Raw genomic sequence first — 22,637 nt, 5'->3', positions numbered from 1 at the left:
AGAGAATGAATACTATTTAGGAAGCCACTTCCTGATTTTAGTGGATAATACTGTTCTCTATAGCACAAAGATTTAAAGTCCTAGAATTTCTAATCCTAGTTCTCAGAATTGTAGAATATGACAAAAATAATGGTTTCCCCATTTGTCCACTGACTTCAGGGATATTTCACAAGCTATTTATTTATAGAATGAAAACTATGTAGTTAAATCTGTCATTCAGTTAAACATGTTGTCTTTCAGTTTGAAATCTTTGTTATGTTGCAAAAGAAAATTTAGAACTATTCCTTTGTTCACTCAGTCACAGCATTCAGAGCTTTGTGTTTCCAGTGGAAATGTACTGTTCAGTCTCATTTTCTTTTAATTCAGCCATTCTCAGTATTAGTAACATACACCTGTAAAATTTTTATAAAGCAAAATTTTTAATTGAATTTCTCATAAAAGCTCTTGGACCATAATTAAAGTCTCAGTTAAACTAGTATTCCCAAAAAACAGTCTCCCAGTCTATAAATTGTTTGCTAGTACAGTTAAAAGGTCATCTATCTCATAACTGATGGCTCAAGTCTGTCCAGTTGCCATAATTGCACAATTGGATTCCAGCTGCTGGTAATAAGGAATTGTCTAGATAGATAAAGGGCAAGAGTATGTCTGCAATCCAAAATAAATGAGAGTTAACACATAATTAGCTGTTTGATTTTTTTGGTAGCTATCCTCACGATTTAGTAAAGGGTCTACTAACAATACCCAACTTTATATAAGAAAGTTTTGTAAGCATACCTAAGTAGTAACTTGATATGCTAAAAAATCTGACCTGTCACTTCACTTCACTCTGACCAGTAATTGCAGATTGTCTTCACCATCCTAACCCATGACTGCATTAGGATTTTATGACTTACTAACTTGAAAATATGTGGCATTGGTAGAGTATCCCACTTTACTCCTCACTGTCCAATTGTGTAAAGATTAAGATACATACTAATGTTGATGATGCTTTTACACCTCAACTTGCTATTTTAAAAGGTTATATGAACCCCTCCCACTTTTAAGGATATTCCCTTTTACTGATTTTCCTAGCTAAAATTATATAGCCATCTTTCTAAATATTTTATTTAAATCTGATCTAGGACTTGCCTTATTTTATCATTTTTCTTTAATAAACTCCAATAAACTTTGTTTATTCGTTAATTTTGTTGATCTTTCCATTTGAGTATTTTGAATGACACTCTGGAGAATCCAAGTTTAAATGGTGAAATATTTGTATTAAATAACTTTCTACATGCATCTGTAAACATAATTTCTCAACTTTATTGCGCTGTTTCTTTCAGATGTTTTTCTTTTCTAAATTATTTTTATAGAGATGCGGTCTCGCCTAGGCTGGTCTCAAACTCCTGGCCTCAAAGCCATCCTCCCTCCTTGGCCTCCCAAAGTGCTGGGATTACAGGCATGAGCCACCATGCCCAGCCCTTCTTTTTTTTTTTTTTCAGAGGCAGGGTCTTTCTCTGACCCCCAGGCTGGAGTGCAGTGGTGGGATCATAACTCACTGCAGCCTCCAACTCCAGGGCTCAAGGGATCCTCCCACCTCAGCCTCCCGAGTAGCTGGGACTACAGGTGTGCATCATCATAACTGGCTAATTAAAAAACAAAAAAAACACTTTGGTAGGCCAAGGCCGGGAGGATTGCTTGAGCCCAAGAGTTCAAAACCAGGCTGGGCAACAAAGTGGGATACCATCTGTGCAAAAAATACAAAAATTAGCCAAGTTTGGTGGCGCATGCCTGTAGTCTTAGCTACTCGGGGAGGCTGAAGCAGGAGAATTGCTTGAGCCCAAGAGGTTGAGGCTGCAGCGAGCTGTGATGGCGCCACTCCATTCTAGCCTAGGCAACAGAATGATACCCTGTCTCAAGTTACAAAAAATAGCAGGGGGATAGTGGGGAGCGGTGGTCTTGCTATGTTGCCCAGGTGATCCTGAACTTCTGGCCTCAGACAATCCTTCCATCTCAGTCTCCCAGAGTGTTCAGATTACAACCAATAGCCACCACCTGGTTATACTGTGATAGAAGTACAATTGGAGTAGCTTAGGTAAAAACGGGAAGTAAACAGACATGAATAAAATGTAAATTGCAGTGATTGCAATTAAAGAAAAAACCAAATGGCAGAGATGAGAAATAAGTGTAGCCATTGGGAGTTGGGTACTACTTCAGATTATCAAGAAGGTCTTACGTATGAGATGAGTCCTGAAAAATGAAAAGTAGCTAGCAAAGAGCAAAAGGGGGAGGAGTATATTTCAGGCAGAGCGATGGGGGTATGCAAAGGCCTAGGAAAAGAGTTTTGGTGAATTCCAAGATGAAAATACTAGTGTGGCTTAGCATTGGGTGGAGGGGGTGGGGGTTGCTAGAGAGAAGGTATAGAACAGTGCTATTCAACAGAATGTTCTACAATGATGGAAATATTCTGTAAGTGTGCTGCCCCCCAAAAAATGGCCAATACAAGCTTCACGTGGCTTGTATTAAACACTTGAAATGTAGCCAGTGTGACAGAAACTGAGTTTTAAAATTTTGTCATTACTTTTAAATAGCTGTATGTGGCTAGTGGCTACCATTTGGGGTGGTGTAGGTATATATCTTGGCAAAGCCTTGTGGAATATGGAAGTGGTTCCCACAGTAGAGTATAAAACAAATTCTTCTGTACGTTCTAGTTACTTTCCATGGCAAGTGGTACTGATTGTTTTAGTTTACTGTGGCTATATAACATTTCCTTTTAGAACAAATGTTAATAACTAAACAAATTAAGTAGTCAGGTAGTGTGGAAATAGGACAGAAATTACTGGTGCTCAGATAATTGAAGTTTAGAATATGCAGGCAATGTATGAAGTTGGAATTTCATTTGAAAGCAAAAGTAATAAGGAATAATGAAAGGAAAAAAGGCATTCAATAACCTCAAAACAGGCAAGCAGAAGAGAAAAAAGCAATTTAGAACAGGTGAGACAAATAGAAAACATGAATGTAAGCCCAAATGTATTCACAAATTATGTTAAATGAAAACAGATTCAGTATCCAATTAAAAGACAAAGGTTATCAAACTGCAGAAAAACAACTACATGTTGCTTATGAGACTGACCTAAAACATAGCGAGCTTTAAAAGTAAAAGGATGGAAAAAAGACACACCATGTAAACATCAAGAGAAAACGATGTTAATGTTAATCAATTATCCCTATGTATTTCATATGTATTGCTGTAGTGCTTGCCAAATGCTGGTTTTCTAATTCCACTGTTTTTCTACACTTACTGGAATTCCCTTATCCATTTTTTCTACTTTATTCACTTATTTATGTCAGTATAAATTCATGGATTCCTATTTTATTTCATGGGTTATAACTCATTATTGCTCAAAATGTCCAAGTTTTAGACTTGTTAATGAACTTCTGTGTGTATGTATGACAATTCCAATATTTAATGCCAATTCAGAATCTGTTTCTATTGTGTGTTGTTTCTGTTGGCTCATTTTCATGTTTTCTTCTCTACTCTTACGCCTGGTTGTCTTTCACTATATGCCAAAATAGTGTTTGCAAAATTGTTTGTAGAAAAAAAGTTGAGGTCTAAGATGCTATTGTCCAGACGCAAGTTTTGTTTGCTTCTGGGATCACTGTCAGACTGAAAACATCTTAATCCAGTTTTAGGAACTAAGACGATCTGAGTCCCCCAGATGACTGCGTCTTGACTGCAGTTTATGTATGGGCACTTGTAGCTCACTGTCATTCCCAGGGTTCAGCCTTTGGGGTCTAGATCCAAAGTACAAGGGTTCATAAGAGCCTCCATTCTTGGTGAATCCCATGTGCCAATGTTTTCTGCCTTCCCCAAGAGGACATCGTAACTTACGAACAGTTCCTCCGTCTCTTTTCCAGATTTTTAAATGGCACCTGGGCAAAATTGACCCCAAATGTCAGGTTCACCCCTGGGTATCTATCTCCTGAATTTTGGCCCAAGAATTTTTCGTCATCTTACTGACTTATCAGTGTTCAAGAAGAATTTTTTAAATAAATGTTTTGTCCAGCTTCTCCAGTTCTTAGCGTGAAGTTGTTCTGAATTATCTAGTCTCCCATTACCAAAACAGTTTAATTTTTTTCTTTACTTCCATTTCATTGCTTTAGTATTTCTCCATTTTATTACCTGTACGTCATTTGGTTTCCTACAGTGTGTATTTTTCTTTTTCTATAACTCCTTTCCTGAGCTCATATTTTTTCTTTCTGTGATTTCATCATCTCTTCCTTCTTGCTTGTTTTGTGTACTTTCTTCATGGAGGCAATTGAATCACTAGATTTTAATATTCATGTTGAATTTTTTTTTTTTTTAAGACAGCATCTGTGTTGCGTAGGCTGGAGTGTAGTGGCACGATCATGGCTGACTACAGCCTCCACCTTCCAGGCTCAGGAGTCTTCCCACTTCAGCCTTCCAGGTAGCTGGGAACACAGGCACACGCCACCACATCCAGCTAATTTTTTTTTAACATTTTTGTGTAGACAGGGTCTCCCTATGTTGCCCAGGCTGGTCTGAAACTCCTGACCTCAAGCAATCCTTGACTCGTCCTCCCAAAATGTTAGGATTACAGGTGTGAGTCACCATGCCCAGCCTATTCATGGTGAAATGTCACAGAACAATACTCATCTCTTCTGTGAAATTTTTCAGATGGTGAATATTGTTTATCTGTTAATTTTTGCTAATTTCTCTTAGTTTTTTAATAGAGTATCTTTGTATCAGTCTTATGGCAGTTCCTTCTTCTTACTTAATACTGAATGACTTGTAATATACCATTGTTTGCAGGAAATCAGCCATGGTAGCCTTCCAGACATCACACACATGCTTCATCTTTTCTGCTGATGTCATAGAAGCATGCTGGCTCTTGTAAATAGGGTTCCTTGTGATTGCTTGTGTAGGTGGCCCTTCTTCCTCTCCTCCCCTGAACCAAACCAGGTCCAGGAGGACCTCCACAGCCAATCTTGCTCTTCTCTGCTCCTAATTGATTGTTCCAAACAAGGGACATAGCTTTTGCCTTTCAAGGGGAACCCTCACATTCAAAAGCAGTATTTTTTGCTGAGATTTGCTACTACCTGGTCCCTCTCAACTCTTACTGCACTTCCTCCTTTCACTGTCTCCTCATACTACTTCTGCTAAATCTCAGCTGTTTTGGCAGCCCTTATGTCTTTTTTGACATCTGAAGATTGTATCTTATCTCCTAGATTCACTGGAAATAAACTTTATGGAGATTTTTACAGTCTTTTTGTTGCTTTTATACAAGTTATAGAAGAAAAACAGACATATGCAGCATGTTCCTACTGAAGTTCTTTCCAAGCTAAAATTCAATCCAAAGGTCACTTTAATCCTCAGGTTGGATAGTTCCATCAGGATGCATTCTTAGATGAACACCTATAATGGGTTAATACTTGGGATTATGGTATCAATATAAACCAAACACATAAATGTGATTTATGAAATAAAGTTATATGATGTTATCCTGGTAGGTAGGAATCATATTCTCTCTTTAGTCACATTTCCTTTACAAATCATATTCTCTCTTTAGTCACATTTCCTTTACAATTACTATCACATTGCTACCTCTAAAAGTGAAGGAGGCTGGCAAATTGAGCATTTCGCCCCCTTATTAGAAATGACCAGAAGGGATGAGGGTTGAGTTATAGGTGTTAGCTTTGCCAACCAACCAATAGTGTCTTCCATAACTTCAGGAGAAACGTAAGTAAGGAGAAACAATGGTACCAGTTAAGGCCTGTTGATGCCAACTTCATAAAACTAAATAGTAGTCCAGAATCCAGAACGAGTTCTGATTCTAATTCTGCCACAAACTGGCAGAATGACTCGGTCAAGCCTTTGTACTTTGGCTCCCTCATCTCTCAAGTAAGCAGGTGGTAGAGAATCCTAGGATTTAAACAGAAAGCTGACATACAATAGCTCAGCGACATGCCAAAGATGTGTTTGTTTCCTTGTCAGGAGCTGAGAACACCATTTAGAGTACAGGGTAGGAAAAGGTCTCATTGTTTAATAGCAAGAGGAATAGGGCAGTATTTTGACTAAGGAAATCCTCTAATTGCTTCTCAAACCCTTCTGCATCACAGACAGATTTTAATGCAGGGTAGGATTTCTGGGTCAGGATTTTCTCCTGATACTAACGTAGAGCGTATGTGTGGGTACATAAAATTATGGGCCCCTCTCCTTGAATGTGGATTGAACTTGACCAACTTCTAACGAGTAGAAATGGTAGAGGTGAAAGCATGTGGCTTGAGAGCCTAGGTGGTGGCTTGTTTCTTGGAATATTCATTCTGGGGAATGCCCAGATGCTAGGTCATGAAAACATTTCAAGCCACCCTGAGGAGTTCATGTAGTGAGAGGCCCAAGGCCTCCTGCCAACAGTCGTGTGAATTGGCTGTCTTGGATCCTCCAGCCCCAGTTAGGCCTTCTTTAGCTTAGTTTTCATTTTTTGTTGTTGTTGTTGTTTTGTTTTTAACTGGATTTGTTCCTTTACCGGAAAAGGTAAGGAATATATATATATATTTTTTGAGACCGAATCTCGCTCTGTTCCAGGCTGGAGTGCGGTGACACTATCTTGGCTCATTGCAACCTCCGCCTCCTGGGTTCAAGTGATTCTCCCACCTCAGCATCCCAAGTAGCTGGGACTACAGGCGTCCACCACCATGCCCAGCTAATTTTAGTATTTTTAGTAGAGATGGGGTTTCACCATGTTGGCCAGACTGGTCTCGAACTCCTGACCTCAGGTGATCCGTCCGCTTTGGCCTCCCAAAGTGCTGGGATTACAGGTGTGAGCCACTGCACCCGGCCTAGATATGACATTTAAATCACACTTTTTTTTTTACATTTGTCTGTTTATGTAGATGCTTTAAAATAAGCTGAATAGCTGGGACCTGAAGCCTCCTGGACTATAACTTGAGCATCTCCCATTGCGCATCCCTCGATCACCCTATATAAACTCTAACTGGCAGCAGAATTCTATATCCAAGAAAACTGAGTCAAATAACAAAAATCTACTCAAATGACATAAACATGAAAATTGCTGTGTAAACTGTGAAGTACTATATAATGCAAGATATCTGTAGCCATCATTTCCATCTTACCAGTTCTTTGTAGAGAAGTAGTATGGGCTGAATTGTGCCCCCCAAATTCATTTGTTAAAGTCCTAATCCTTATCTCAGAAGTTAACTGTATTTGGAGGCAGTCTTTGAAGAAGTGACTAAGTTAAAATGAGTCCATTAGGGTGGACCCTAATGAATGTGACTGGTGTCCTAATAAGAAAAGGAAGAGATATGAGGGGCACGCTGTGCACCGAGGGATGAGCACATGAAGAAGGAGCAGCAAGAGGGCTGCTACCTATAAGCCAAGAAGAGAGGCCTCAGAAGAAACCAACCCTGCTGAGACCTTGATCTTGGACTTCCAGCCTCCAAACTGTGAGAAAATAAATGTCTGTTGTTTAAGCCACCTGGTCTGTGGTATCTTGTTAGGGAAGCTCTAGCAAACTAATCCAGTCAGCTTCCAGTGCTGTCACTTCACCAATTTGTATATTCCCACAGACACAGTTCAAGTATAGGTTTGCATCATTTTCTTTTAAACATTCCCAAAATGAGATTTTCATTAAGCATTATAAATTGCATTCAGTTGCCTTTAACTATATGACCACAATCTATCTACAATTAATTTAACCCAGCACTAGTTCATTCTTGCATGACAAAAGAGTTAGGGCAAAACGCCCTTCCATTTTTACAGGATACCTCCTTAGCACATGCAGGCAGGAAGCAGGGAATTACACCTTATTTCTGATCCCTAAAGTGTGATAAAAAGCCTCGGAATTGTATGAAACGAATATGAATGATAATTCTAATTGTAAAGTACATTGAGTTTGGAAACTAATAAAAGGCATCAAAATGATAAAAAAAAATCGGTTAATACTGAAGATATGGATGAATAGATAGATGATGATTGATAGATAGATGATTGTAGATAGATAGATAGATAGATAGATAGACAGACAGACAGACAGACAGACAGACAGATAGATAGAGCTCGTCATTTCTTCATTTGGACCATTCAGCAGTCGCTTAGCTGTTGCTTACTACTTGGACACTTTCAGCCCCTTCTTCCTAATTTGTTTTCTACCCTGCACCCAGAATAACATCTGTAAATTATCCGAAAATACAGATATGATCGACCTGGTTTCTGGCTGCGGCCCTGCCACTATCAAGTTATATACACTTAAGGCAATCAACCTCTGTGAGTGTCACTTTCCCAATTTATAAAGTAAGACGGTTGGGCTGTATCTTAAGTTTCCATGACTTTCTCTGTCACTCCTCTCAAGATACATTCTTGGCACTTTTTCAATGAAACCTTTCTCTTCCCATTCCAAATTAACTGTTCTCTCCACACTTTGTTTTTGTCTGTTATAACACGCCTCTACAGTACATTGGACTATTACAGTCTCTACGACATCACATCTCCTAAATTAGGACTTTTGTTGGTTGTATAGGTGTCAGCTTATTTTCCATATTATTGGTAAAAGATAAGCATTGGCATATTAAAATTTAGTGTTTATTTGAGCAAACAGTGATTCCTGAATCAGGCAGTTCCACACCAGAAGTGGTTGGGGCACCACCTGATGTGGTTGCAATGAAAGCTTCTAGAGGGCCAGTGCAGACGCTGAGCAAAGACACATTTTGATTGGTTAAGTTTGAGCAATTACCTTATTGGAACTATCCCAGTGGGAGGTTCAAGACAATGTAACTAAATGCCAGTTAGCTGTCTGTGATTGGCGGAACCTACATTTCATCGCCTTTTAAATTCTGAGTTAGAGGCTGGGAGTGGTGGCTTATGCCTGTAATCCCAGCACTTTGGGACCAAGGCAGGTGAATCACCTGAGGTCAAGAGTTCGAGACCAGCCTGGCCAACATGGCTAAACCCCGTCTCTACTAAAAATACATAAAATTGTCGGGCATGGTGGCAGGTGCCTGTAATCCCAGCTACTTGAGAGGCTGAGGCCGGAGAATTGCTTGAACCCAGGACGGGGAGGTTGTAGTGAGCCGAGATTTTGCCATGGCACTCCAGCGTGGGAGACAGAGCAAAACTCTGTCTCAGGAAAAAAAAAATCTGAGTTAGGTTTCAGTTTGCTCACTTAGGAACCGAGGGCACTGGAGCCACCTTAGTCTAACAGCCTCCCAAATGTAGTTATTTGAACAGGGCAATACACTTGAATTCAGGGGCCGTTTCTAATTGATCTTTTCAGTCCCCTCTCCTACGCTGTTCCAGTGAACAGCTTTTTCACTTGAAAATGGGGAACGCTCAAATGTTCCCTAAATCAAGCTGTGAATGAAGTAAAATTTGTCTACTATGTCATAGAATTTACGGCATATTTTTTTCTTTGGATTTATTCCTTTAACTAAGGGCAGAGGAAGTTTGTGATGGAATTATTAAAATTGATCAGGTTCTAGCTGAATCCACTTCAAGCTTTCATTCTTTCAGGATAGCTATTTTTTCATATTAAGATGTAAATATAGGTATTAAAAATTTCTTAGGCCTCATTAATTTTTACTTTCTTATTCCTAGACTTCAGTTCTCTGCATCATTTTCCATGACAATTAAGTTTCATCTGTAGTGATAGGGAAAAAAAGAACAAAATAATTAAAAACAAAAAAATTATTTTAAAATTAAAACTATAATACAGTTTTTACATATGTGGCTGTGATCATAGCTCGACTGTTAGCTGCTTTCTTGCTCTGTTTCATATCCTCCACAGATACACACCAATTGTTTTCCTGTGCACTGCTGTCTCCAGCACAATATTTATGAATTTATTACAATCGTTACAAATCACGGCCAATTGAAGGCAGCAATCAGCTTTGTCAAAATGTTTACTGTGGTTAACCAGCTGCCTGGGACGTTCACAAACACAGGCTGAGATTCAGAAAGTTAACTGGCAAACCTGTTAACCACTGATAAGCAGTGCTAGAAAGATGATTGCTTAATTAATCTGTGTATTGTGCTAATGAGGATGTTAAATGGGTTCATCCCTGAATTTGATTGTTCACAAAGAATGTGAATTCCCTAAAGGGCAAATATAGACAGGTTTCCTATTAAAATGAACCATCCAACCAAGAAGCTTTTTTAGTCATTTTGAGGTTTAAAAGGGTAGCTGATAATTTCAAAATAACTTCATGACATTTCTAGTGGCTACATGTGACATACTATTACCATATCTCCTGAAACTCTTTGCCAGTTCCTTTGGGAAAGAATTTTATATTACATTTCTTAAATAGATACCGACTTTTATTTTCAATCAAGACTCCTCAGGGTGCAGCATAAATTAAACTTGTGGCACTTATCTTTCACAGGCAGACTTTGGAGGGGATGGGAAATACCAGATGCCAATAGCATCATCGTTCTGTCAAGAATCCATTATGTTAAAAAACATTCCATACACAGGCTGGGCATGGTTGTGCATGCCTGTAGTCCCAGCTATTTGGAAGGCTGAGGCGGGAGGATCACTTGAGCCCAGGAATTCCAGGCTACAATGAGTTATGATGGTGCCGCTGCACTCCAGCCTAAGTGACAGAACAAGACCTTGTCTCTAAAATAAGTAAATACATTCATCCAAAATGCAATGTAATTAAACTAGAGGAAGATCGTGTCGGAGCGGGGAGTTGCATGTGTGTGTTTAAAGTTAGGGAAGTTCTGTTTACTTTGCAGTGGCCTATCACGTGACATTCAGGGAGACAGCATCACCCAGACCTCAGTTGATTATGGCTTGCACTGGCATTGCGTGGATACTGGTAACTAACTGATCCCTAGCATGTGTCCCTGGGCCTCTTTACCATCTTCCTCTCCCCGTGAAATGTCAGACAGACCAAATATTTACAAAAACATAAAGGGACTCTGTTGCTTGGGTGGGGGTACATGCAAGGAAGGAAACTATATGATTCAATTCACTTGGTGAAAAGGAAGAGTGGATTTTTCTGCTCTTTGACAAACTGAGTCTGGGCTTCCTTCCATTACTTAGGCCCAGGTTAGGCAGAGATGCCTGTTTTCATAGTGACTGAGAACTACGGGCCATGGATACCATTCTTCTGTCTCCCCGACCCCCACTCCAAAAACTGTGTGGAAATTTATTTCTTTCCTCTTTATCTCTCTGTGTGGGAAGAAAAAAGTCCTTTGTTTATGATACATAGGATGAGTAGGAGGCATTTTCTTGATCTTGAAAGTGTTTTGTATGCATAAATTGAAAGTTTTCTCATTTATGAAAATGTTTTTTCCTGCGGTTGATGCATAAGGTTGAGTAAGTCTTTTTGGTATTTTAACTGTGAGAACAGCTTAAATACTAAGAATTGAAATGAACCTGCTGAGTATAAGTAATAACTGACTTTAACGACTTTAACAACAGGTTCATAAAACACATTAAAAGATAAGTTTAAATAATGAACTCTCTGAAATCTAAGTACATACATATTTACATGGTAGATGAGCTGCTTTAAGACTTATTCAGTTGGACAGTTTTATTTTTTATTTATTTTTTTATTATACTTTAAGTTCTAGGGTGTATGTGCACAACGTGCAGGTTTGTTACATATGTATACATGTGCCATGTTGGTGTGCTGCACCCATTAACTCATCATTTACATTAGGTATATCTCCTAATGCTATCCCTCTCCCTTCCCACCACCCCACGACAGGCTCTGGTGTGTGATGTTCCTCACCCTGTGTCCACGTGTTCTCATTGTTCAGTTACCACCTATGAGTGAGAACATATGGTGTTTGGTTTTCTGTCCTTGCGATAGTTTGCTCATAATGATGGTTTCCAGCTTCATCCGTGTCCCTACAAAGGACATGAACTCATCCTTTTTTATGGCTGCATAGTACTCCATGGCGTATATGTGCCACATTTTCTTAATCCAGTCTGTCACTGATGGACATTTGGGTTGGTTCCAAGTCTTTGCTATTGTGAATAGTGCCGCAATAAACATACATGTGCATGGGACACAGTTTTAAACATTGAAAATTGTGAATTAAAAACATGCATATTGAATCAAAAAGACTTCAACCTAATCTTATCCATAAGTAGGCTGAAATATTTTATTTGAATGAAGATCCCAAATGCCCAGGGCTTTTTAAATAACACTGGAATGTAATTCATTAGCTTATTTCATAGCTCAAATATTATTGTCCTATACATGTTGCAGTTTGTGTTAGAGGCATACCCTGTCTAATACTTAGCACTATGGCATATTAAAATAGATTGGATAAATGAAAATTAAGTACTGGTATCAGTTGGTTAGCTAGGGATGTCATTCTGTCTTACCTTCCTGTTATTATAGTCATTATATAATTATCAGTATTCAGCTAATGATGTTGAACTTTCCCTGAGTCTCACACTTTTGTGTTGCAAAAGTGGCTTACTACAAAGAACCACCCTTCCCCATATGACTTAGATAAGACATACAGACTTACGACTTCGTTCACCTGTGATAAGGCCAGACGTGGATCCTCCAAATTCCCATTTTGTCTTAGTCCACTTTATGTTGCTATAACAAAGTTAATACAGACTGGGTAATTTATAATGAACAGAAATGTATTTGACTCCGAGTTCTGGAAGCTGGGAAGTCCAGGAGCATGCCTCCAGCATCTAGCAAGGGTCTTCAGGCTGTGCCATCCCATGGCAGAAGGTGGAAGGGCAAGAGAGCATAAGAGTGAGCAAGAGAAGAAAAGGACTAAAGTCATCCTTTTTTTTTTTCTTCAAGAATTCACTCCTTCCATGACCTATTCTCTCAATAACAGGATTAATCTGTTTATGAGGACTAAGCCCTTATGATTTAATCACTTCTTACAGGTTCCACCTCTCAACACTGTTGCATTGAAGTAAGTTTCCAACACCATGAACTTTGGGGGACACAAACCATGGAATGCTCTATTTTCTCACAAATGATTTGCTGAACTGTTTGTCCCCACTGACCAATATGGATTAAATACCCATGGACTTGATGTGATAAAAATTTAATCAAGTCAGGAAAAATTTAATCACTCCCCACAAGCTCCTGGATCTTGACCCACCCATGAGCTTAAAGAACAAGGAACAACCCCTCCTTGACTTCCCCTCCTGAGAATCAGCTGATTACAAGACAAGATACTTCCTAACCAACTGTCCCATCACACCATCCATTCTAAGTCCCCACATCTCTCCTCTCTTGCTTTGTTTGCTCTTTCTTGTGAAAGAAAAGCCCTCGTTTGCTTGACTTTTGATGCTTCAGGTCATACGATCAGAGTGTTCTTCCTATTGCAATGGTTTCTTCCCTTATAGCAAAAATCCCCTTCTTTTTGAAAAAAAAAGTCTCCCCTTACTTAGGCCTAGATTTGCTTTAATTGACATGGTTTAGGATTTAAAAATATAATTCAGGTGATGATTATCCAGAGACTTTGACCAACAATTGCTGTAAGATGAAGCATGTCTGCAAGTGATATCCACATTTGTGTGATAATCTCTTATATCAGTGTAGCTCTTTACATTTCACAAAGCTCTTGTGCCCACATTATCAGATTTTAACCCTTATTATGGACTGGAGTGAACCATGAAGGAGACCTTCCTGATACAAGGAAAGCAGTGCTTGGATGGACTTAGCCAAGGCCACAGTGATGGGGCTGGCCATTTCTTCTTCTCGGGCACACAGCTAGCCTACGCCTTTCACCCACTTGCCTTGTGGAAAGATGGATGCAATTTTCCAGGTCCAGCACCTACTGACTCCCATGAAAGCCTTTACACTTTTTCTCTTTGTTCATAAACGGTCTAGACCCAACCAAGAATGCAGCAGAAAACCCTAAGACTTTCCAGAGCAGTGGCTTCACAAGGTGGAAGGGGTTGAACCTCAAATCACTGCTCAGAGGAGAGTCACCTGGTTGGTGTATTAAATCACTGAGATGTGGGGTTGTTACAACAGTACACCTATCCTGGCTAATAAACAGGGGCCATATATAAAGAAATAAAGAAGGGTCAGCAAAACTACTACTCTTTCTGATTTAAGCTGAAAAAAAAAATTATGAAAGGACATTAGAGGACTGGAGAACCAGGCTTGAATTTATGCAACCAGGAATAGGGCCCAAACCCCACTGCAGTATTGGTCCCATGTGGTGGGCACCACTATGCCTCTGGGCAAGGGTTCTGCATCTCACCCTTTATATACAGAGCCCAGATGTTCCCACGAGGAGCCCTGGTACTGCTGCCTCCCTCAGCAGAATGGAGACTGTGGCAGCTGCCTCCTCCTTCTCTGGCTGCTGAATTCAAAGTCCCTTGTAGCAGCTCTGATTGGTGGAGCCTGATCACATGGCCCCAGCTGCAGAGGGAGGCTGGGAAGGTGAGTTTCTTCCTTGATTTTGGGGAAGCACAGATCCATTAGGTGGAGAATCCCCTGAAGCATAGGAAGGATGTTCAAAGATGCTTAACTGAAAGAAGGACAAATACTCACAACAAAATTCAAGTTTACTAATGGCACTTTCACTCTGAAGCACTCTGCAAATTGAATGTGGCAACATTGTCAGGGGATACTACCCTCAGCCACTTGAGAAATGAGCACAGGAGCTGTTGGTTGAGTGACTATGTGCCAAGCTCTTTCCTGTTCTGTATCTCATCAGCTTCTCATAAACCTGTAAGGAAGATATTATCAGCCTTCACTTTCTCATGAAGAAACAGGGGTTCACAACAATAACGTGATTTGCTCGAGGTCAAATGGCTATGACTATTGAACTTTAAAGCGTGCTTTCAACCAAGATGAAAGTCTTCATGCATCAATATGCTCTCATCAAAGCAAAACCAGTGTTGCAAAGAGAAATCCAGATTTTTAAAGGATTCATTTTGTGAAATTGTCCTTCAAATTCTGAAAGTTAGTCTTGTTTCCTCTCTTACCCCTAACTGGCCCTCCCAGTCCTCCTCTTCAATCCAAATTCCCAGCTGCCTCCCAATTTAGGTAAAGAGAGAGCTTCTGTAAGGAGCAGAGACTTGAATACAATGAGGTTAGATTATTTGGCAGAAATATTTCATGCTGGTGTTATATATTCCAAAAGGAAGCCTATAATGGGATTGTCTCTTTGTGATGTCAGTAGCCATTGACTATTACTGTCGGCACCCACTATTTTGTTGGCTGTTGCAAAATGATAATAGTCTGATTCCATCATTCTTTCTCCATTTATAAACTGGAAGCCTCCTAAAAAGAGAAACTTTTCTCATCAGTAGCTTGGTTGTTGTGAGACACAGTTCATACTGGAAAGGTGAGATAAACACTTATTCTTTCCCTCTGCTTACCAGTCACCCCTGAAGTTAGTTGAGTTTTTAAAATATATGTAATTAAAAACTCGCAGATTTACACATTTTTGATTTGCTTCAATCCACTGCCATTATTATTCGTACAGATGCCCCAGCTATATAATCTCTGGCCAATAAGAACCTTTTCAAATGGACTCCTAAACGTATTGACACAATCCAGCTTTAAAAAAAATAGCTTCCCTATTTCCTAGTATTAGAAGATGTTTCAGAATCATTTTGCACATTTCTTGCCTAAGATGTGGAATTAGTCATTTCCCCAAAGATCCTTGTTTCTTTTTTTAGAGACCACGGTCTTATTTGTGGGCCAATTCAGTGAACTGAACTACAAAATACATAATACTTCTCTGGATAAATAAAATACACTGTGAATTCTGCTAATTCCTGACGCTTGCTAAAGATGGATAAAGACTTTATTCCAGGGGGCCACGGTGATAGGTAGAAGGACCACTGCAACAGAGTCTTCAGATTGGACTCAACTCCGACTCCAACACAAACAAGTGGGATTTAACCAAGGCGCAGAGCGGGGCTCAGTGGATGGAAAATAACTAAGAGCAAACATCAAGGAAAAGGGGCTTCTGGTCCAACTGTCTCCATAGGATTCTTCCTGAAGGCAAGCCAGGATGATTAGATATCGAGGGTGGTCAGATACCAAGGGTGGGGGACTTTTATACACAGACTCAGCAGGATTCTTGCTTAAATCGGTTTCTACAAGGACAGAGAGGGAAACCCAAGGTCAGGCCTAGTCAGAAAGAACTCAGAGCCTGACTAAAGCCTTGGTTAGAAGAGAGTCTTTGCTAATACCCATACAACTGGTATAATGTAATTCAGAGCTATAAGGTTTTTACTTCAAATCTTCTATCTTACACCAGTACCTTCCTTCTTTCACATTAAAAATTCTGCTTCCAGCCAGGCGCGGTGGCTAATGCCTGTAACCCCAGCACTTTGGGAGACCGAGGCAGGCGAATCACTTGAGATCAGGAGTTCGAGACCAGTCTGACCAACATTGTGAAACCCCATCTCTACTAAAAATACAAAAATTAGCCAGATGTGGTGGCACATGCCTGTTATCCCAGCTACTTGGGAGGCTGAGGCACAAGAATCACCTGAACCCGGGAGGCAGAGGTTTCAGTGAGTCGAGATTGTGCCACTCCACTCCACCCTGGGCAATAGAGTGAGACTCCATCTCAAAAAAATAAAAAATTCTGCTTCCCAGCAGCATCACTGTAACTGCTCGTTTCCTTTACCTCACAGCAACTCACATAACAACCTCAGAATCGTGATAGCAACACGCACTGCTGCCAACAATATGATTACTAAAAATGATTTGATTTTTTTTTTCAGCAGTCAGCCTTTTATTTCTTAACCTATCTGAATCTCTTTGTTTCAGATGATCTTCTTAAATACAGCATAATTTTCTATTTGGCTTTGTTAGCCAGTCTGAAACTGTTTTCATAGTGAAGTCTCTACTTGCACTGATATGATTGATATAGTTCACTTCCTATTTTTTATTATGTGGCCTCCTGTTTTATTTATTCTTTCTGATACATCTTTCGTGCTTAGGGAATATATTAGTCCACTCTTGTGTTGCTCTAAAGAAATACCTGAGAGTGGGCTATTTAGAAAAAAGGAGTTTGAATTAGCTCATGGTTCTGCATGCTGTACAGGAAGCCTGGTGCTGACATCAGCTTGGCTTCTGGGGAAGCCTCAGGAAGCTTACAATCATGGCAGAAGGTGAAGGGGAAGCAGGCACATCACATGGTGAAAGCAAGGGCAAGAAAGAGAAGGGGGAGGGGGAGGTGCCACACACGTTTAAACGACCGGATCTCACAAGAACTCATTCACCATCATGAGGATGGCACCAAGAGGATGGAGCTAAACCATTCATGAGAAATCTGCTCCCTATCATCCAACCACCTCCCATCAGGCCCCACCTCCAACATCAGGGATTACATTTCAACACGAGATTTAGGCAGGGACAACAGGAGGGTTTGTGTTTTAGTCCAAAATTGACCTTCATATGACTGCCTTTTTTTTTTTTTTTTTTTCTTTTTCCTGAGATGGAATCTTGCTTGCTCTGTTGCCCAGGCTGGTGCAATGGCACCATCCTGGCTCACTGCAACCTCAGCCTCTCAGGTTCAAGCAATTCTCCCTGCCTCAGCCTCTGGAGTAGCTGGGATTACAGGTGCCCATCACCACACCCAGCTAATTTTTGTAGTTTTAGTAGAAATGGGGTTTCACCATGTTGGCCAGGCTAAGCTCAAACTGCTGACCTCCGGTGATCCACCCGCCTCAGCCTCCCAAAGTGCTGGGATTACAAGCGTGAGCCATCGCACCCGGCCTATATGACTGCTTTTATGCAACACTCTCAGTCCCTCCTTTTGGATCTTATCAATTCCCTCCTTTGAATAATCTGATCATAGCAAGTCATCTTTTCTTTCCCCTCTCTTCCCTGTTCTCTAGCATCTAATTTGAAGTACTATAATATTGTTTTACTCACAGTTAATACCAGAAAGCCATGAAGTTAGCTTTTCTTCTTTCCATATACAGGCACTCTCCACCTTCTCTCTCCATGGTTTAATGGTTGGGCTGCAGAAACATTATCAGAGTGTGCAATTATTACTACACCGTCTCCCATATTCTCCCATTTAATATTAGCTCTGTAGGCAAGTAAGTCTCACCAGTCATTTTGGTTGGTCCAAGTGTGTTCTCAAGTCAATTCCTTAGGAAGGGATCGGGGGTACAATATTCCCTAAATTCTAACATGTTCATAACAATTTGGCTGTGGCCTTTATACTTGAAGATCAGTTCGTCTACATTCATAGTCTTTGGCCCACATTTTCTTTCCCTGGGTGTTTTAAATTTGCTACCCCTAACCTTCTGGCATAAAACATTGCCATTCAAAAGTCTGATATTAGTCTTAACGTTCCTTCCTTTAAAAGGGACTTGGTTGCCAGGCTCTGGTCAGTGTATACTTTTGGAAATAACACTCTGCCTGGCAAGCTTGAGAGACTGGGGCTACATCCTTGTTTTTTTGGATTAGAGCTATGTGTGGAGCAAACTAACCCTTTCATGCCTCAGCTGTAAAAAGATACAAATATCAAACAAGATCATTGCGAGGCTCGGGGTTAGGTAATGTTTCTAAAGAACTCCTATTTTCTAATGAAGTCAGCTGTAACAACAGATTGTTTTGCAATCGTATTTATTTTTCTGTAGAGAGAAAAAAATTAAGCCTGAAGTTTTAGGAGCCACAGATAAATAAAAATCAGCATTAGTGACTCCCATTTCAATAACTTTATAAAATGATTTTGTGACTAGAAGCAATTTCAAAAAGCATCTAGTTACAATTTGAAGACAAATGGCAAACTTCCCTGTTTTTTTATGGTCCTTGTTTTTACTACACTTTTTTTTTTTTGGCATTGCTACTTTAAACTGTCCTTCTCCACATTCAGAAAAGACATCTCAATTAGCCCAGTCCCTTGAGTTCTTTAAATAAGACTGATCAAATGATCAATATTTAACCAGCTTTATCAGTTCTTTGGACAGACCCATTAACTAATGAAGATACCTTGTTAGCATAAGGAGTGACTCAACATCCAGAAGAAATTTGTTGGCCAGATTCTATCTCCCTCTGGTGATTTCTTACCAGTTATCTAAATTTCTAATCAAAGCACTCTGCTGCATGTACCCTAAGCATGCATTTCTATAATTCAGAGCAAGAATAATCTCAAAGTGCGTTGCTGGCATGTAGGGTTTACCTTGCATAGAAAAGAGAAAGCACATCCTAGGATCTGATTAGCAGTCACTGACAGCTCAACATAGCCTCAGAGATTCTGCACAAAGTAGCCTGATGACCAGTGTTGGCTTTTCCGAGGCCAATGTCGGAAAAGGAGAGAAATTGCTTAATCTCTGATGGATGTCGGCAGCCCCTCCCACCACCCCATTTCTCTTTGTTTCTCCAAATAACCTTTTTAAAGTTCTCACTGAGACTAGCCTTTCAAACAAGCAGAACACTGACTTGGCGCAGGGGTTGCAGAGAGATTGTGTCAATTGCCTTTTTTACACACTTTCGTAAATAAATTCACATACCTGCCGCAGCCCATATGTGAGCCTCGCATTTGTGGGAATGGTCCTGGTTTTGGTGAAAGAAACTTTTGCACACCTGTTTCTTCAATTATCCAAAGAGCCACACTGGGCTTTCTGCTCCCTCTTCAAACAGCCATTGCCCTGTGTTTTATACGCACGTTTACAGGTTACAGAGACGTCCTGTGTGTTTTCTTTGCTTGTCAAATGAAGCTTCTGATATTAAGAGGCCCCAGCAAGGGATCGCTCCTTCATGAATGGAATGAACCTGTGGACACAACACCCTTCAGCCTCGCACTTCCCCCAAATGAGACTCCAGCTCCTTCACTTCCAGAGAGGTCGAGAAATGTGATTTTGGCGTTTTTTTCTCACCTCCAGCTTTTGCCTAATCCTTTATGGAATCCTTTATCAATTCTCATGCCAGGGCCTGACTGATATTTCGGGGATTTCTGAACACCGTCAGTGTCATCAAAACAAAAACCGTGCCCCTGACTGGGGCAGTCACGGGTTGGTGGGTCTGGGCTGCAGACCTGAGAAAATGTCTTTTCCAACTTTCCAGGACCAGCCCTTCTCCCAACCCCACTGCCTCCAGACAACACCTCCAGAATCAGGATGCTATGGGCAGAATGCTTGTGTCTCCCCAAAATTCAGATGTTGAAACCTTAATCTCCAATGTGATGCTATTTGGAGATGGGGCCTTTGGGAGGTAATTAGGTTGCATTCAAGGGCAGAGCCTCGTGATGCGGTTAATGCCCATATAAAGTGAGGAGACAGAGGCCTTTCTGTGTGCAAGCACCGAAGAAGGCCAGGAAGAGGTTATGGCCTTACATGGCCTCACATTACTACCAGAGCCCAACCATACTGGCACCCTGATCTCAGACTTCTAGCTTCCAGAACCGTGAGAAGTAAACCCTTGTTGTCCAAGTCACCAAGTCTATGGTATTTCCCTGCAGCAGCACGAGCTGACTAAGACACAGGTGAGCTGGCCTTTCATTTTAATTGTATTTGTATCTGTACACAAAATACATCGTGAAAATCTTGCGTGCTTGGACCTCAGTCTTTTTCAAGCAAAAAAATGAGAGAAGAAAATGGGGTGAGCAGGGGGCCTTGGTTGGGAGTAGGGGAACTGGGAAGAGAGGAGGAAGCTGAACACACTGGACAGGAAATGAAGGGAAAGGAACAAAGAGCCAACAGTGAAGGGCGCTAGGAAGGAGGAGACACACTGCCTGTGGGATGGGGAGAGAATGGGGCTTTGGAAAGCAAGGCAAGCTGATGGACTCAAATCAGCAAGGCCATTGAATTCCATTTTAGGGTACGAAATAAGCAAAAAAATTGTCATTTACTATATTAAAACACAATAGGAACTCTGTGCAAGTGATGCTGGAATCCAGATTCCACCACCTAGGTCAGTGCCAGGAGAGGCCCTTCAGCCCAAGCTTCTGCTGAAGTCTCAGCTGAGAGCCTGCTGGCGTGGAATATGCAGTCACACCAACCTCTTTATATCTGGAGGTGGAGATAGCAGGTTACCCTGTGTGATGAATCACCTTAGTTGCTTCCCTTCATAATTCTAAAGGGTACAATAGAAGCTTCGGGGTTTTAATTGTCATTGTCATTGTTTTGTTTTTTATGGGTGTAGTAGAGATGGCCTTCCTCGGTACGCAGACATCTGGGTTGGGGTCGATGAGGAACCTGTAGAGGAAAACCCAGGGCCTCCTGGGAGCCCAGGAACAGAATCTCCAGCCTCTTCTTCCTGATACTGGAAGTTGGGGAAAACCCTCCAGCATAAAACCAAGCAGTGCAGGCCATGCTCTGTGGCCATCAGCATTGCCCCACCAAGGGGGTGCCTTGACATTGTGCAAACTCAAGACACTAGTGAGGACAGAACCCAAGACTCCAAAGAAGGAGTGTCCCCCACTCCTTCTACACACACTAGCCTCCCTTTGCACCTGCCCTCCTGCACCTTTCTGTGGCAGGACAGGAGGCCCTTCAGCCATCTGCGTGCAATCTCCTGCCTGTGACGAATTCCATCCCTTCATGCCTTCTCAGGAGTCTGGCACGGTTCAATTACCCTGCCTCCTCTCTCCTCAAACCTTCCACACCTCCTACATCTTACACTCAGCTGATAAGCTTGTCTCCCATTTTATTGAGAAAACAGGAGCTCTATTAAAACTCTCCCTACCAGCATCTGCCACAGGCATCATCTCTATTTTCCCAGAATTGCACGGTGATGTCCTCGTCTACAGTTTTTCCCAACAACCCCCACCTGGCTGCCAAAATAACGCTTTCCACACTCAATTCTGATGACAGGACGTCCTGCCTAACACTCCCCAGCGGCTCCCTGCAGCTCTCAGGACTTCACATCCTCAGCCCTCAAGTCCTGGCCCTCGTCCTCCTTACGCTCCTCAATATGCCTTTCCTCCAGCCCTTCCTCTCCTCATCCCCCACATGCCTCGCTCTGCCTCTCTCACAGCTCTGTGTACTTCCCCACATGCCACCCTCGGCCTGGCACAGCTTCCCCTGACGACGCTTAGTCTTTAAAATGTAGCGTATCCACGAAGCTTTCTGTGATCACTTCCCCTGCTTGATTTTTTAGATGCCAATTTCCTTTGCTGTTGGAGCATCTGTGACATTTTCGACATGTTTAGTTTCAATGTGTGAGGATGAGCAATGCAGCACGGAGAGCCGGTGCACTGGGTGATGATACACATTCTGATCAGTTCGAAGAGGGATCTTGTGGAGTGGCAGCGCTGCGCAGGCTGTCCTGGAAGCAGGAGCTGCTCTGGGTGCATCTGCTAGAGGAAGAGGTGGCAGCTCTGCTTATATGACTTGGAAAGTTCAGCACAGCTGAATCCAGCAGCTCGGGCTGTGCCCTCAGAGTTCTCTCTCTCTCTCTCTCTCTGTCTCTCTCTGTCTCTCCCTCTCTGTCTCCATCTTTTCACCCCAGCCCTGGCTATCTGTGGTCTTGCTTTTCTCTGTCTTCGTTCTGCGAGTAGCCTCTTTCCAGTGGTGGGAGGGCTGCCTTCAGAATCCCTGGGCTCACACTGAACTTAGCCATCCCCCACAAAAAAAACAAACGTCTCCCCTGACGTTCACAAATCACATGTAGGGCACAATTGTCATTGAATGGTCAAAAGGAGGAGGAAACTGATTTAAGTTATTTCCCCAGCCTCTCTGGTTCTTACCTGATTCTAT

This window comes from Macaca mulatta, chromosome 17 (assembly GCF_049350105.2).
Source record: "Macaca mulatta isolate MMU2019108-1 chromosome 17, T2T-MMU8v2.0, whole genome shotgun sequence".
Taxonomy (NCBI): Eukaryota; Metazoa; Chordata; class Mammalia; order Primates; family Cercopithecidae; genus Macaca; species Macaca mulatta.
Note: the sequence above shows the minus strand (reverse complement) of the source record.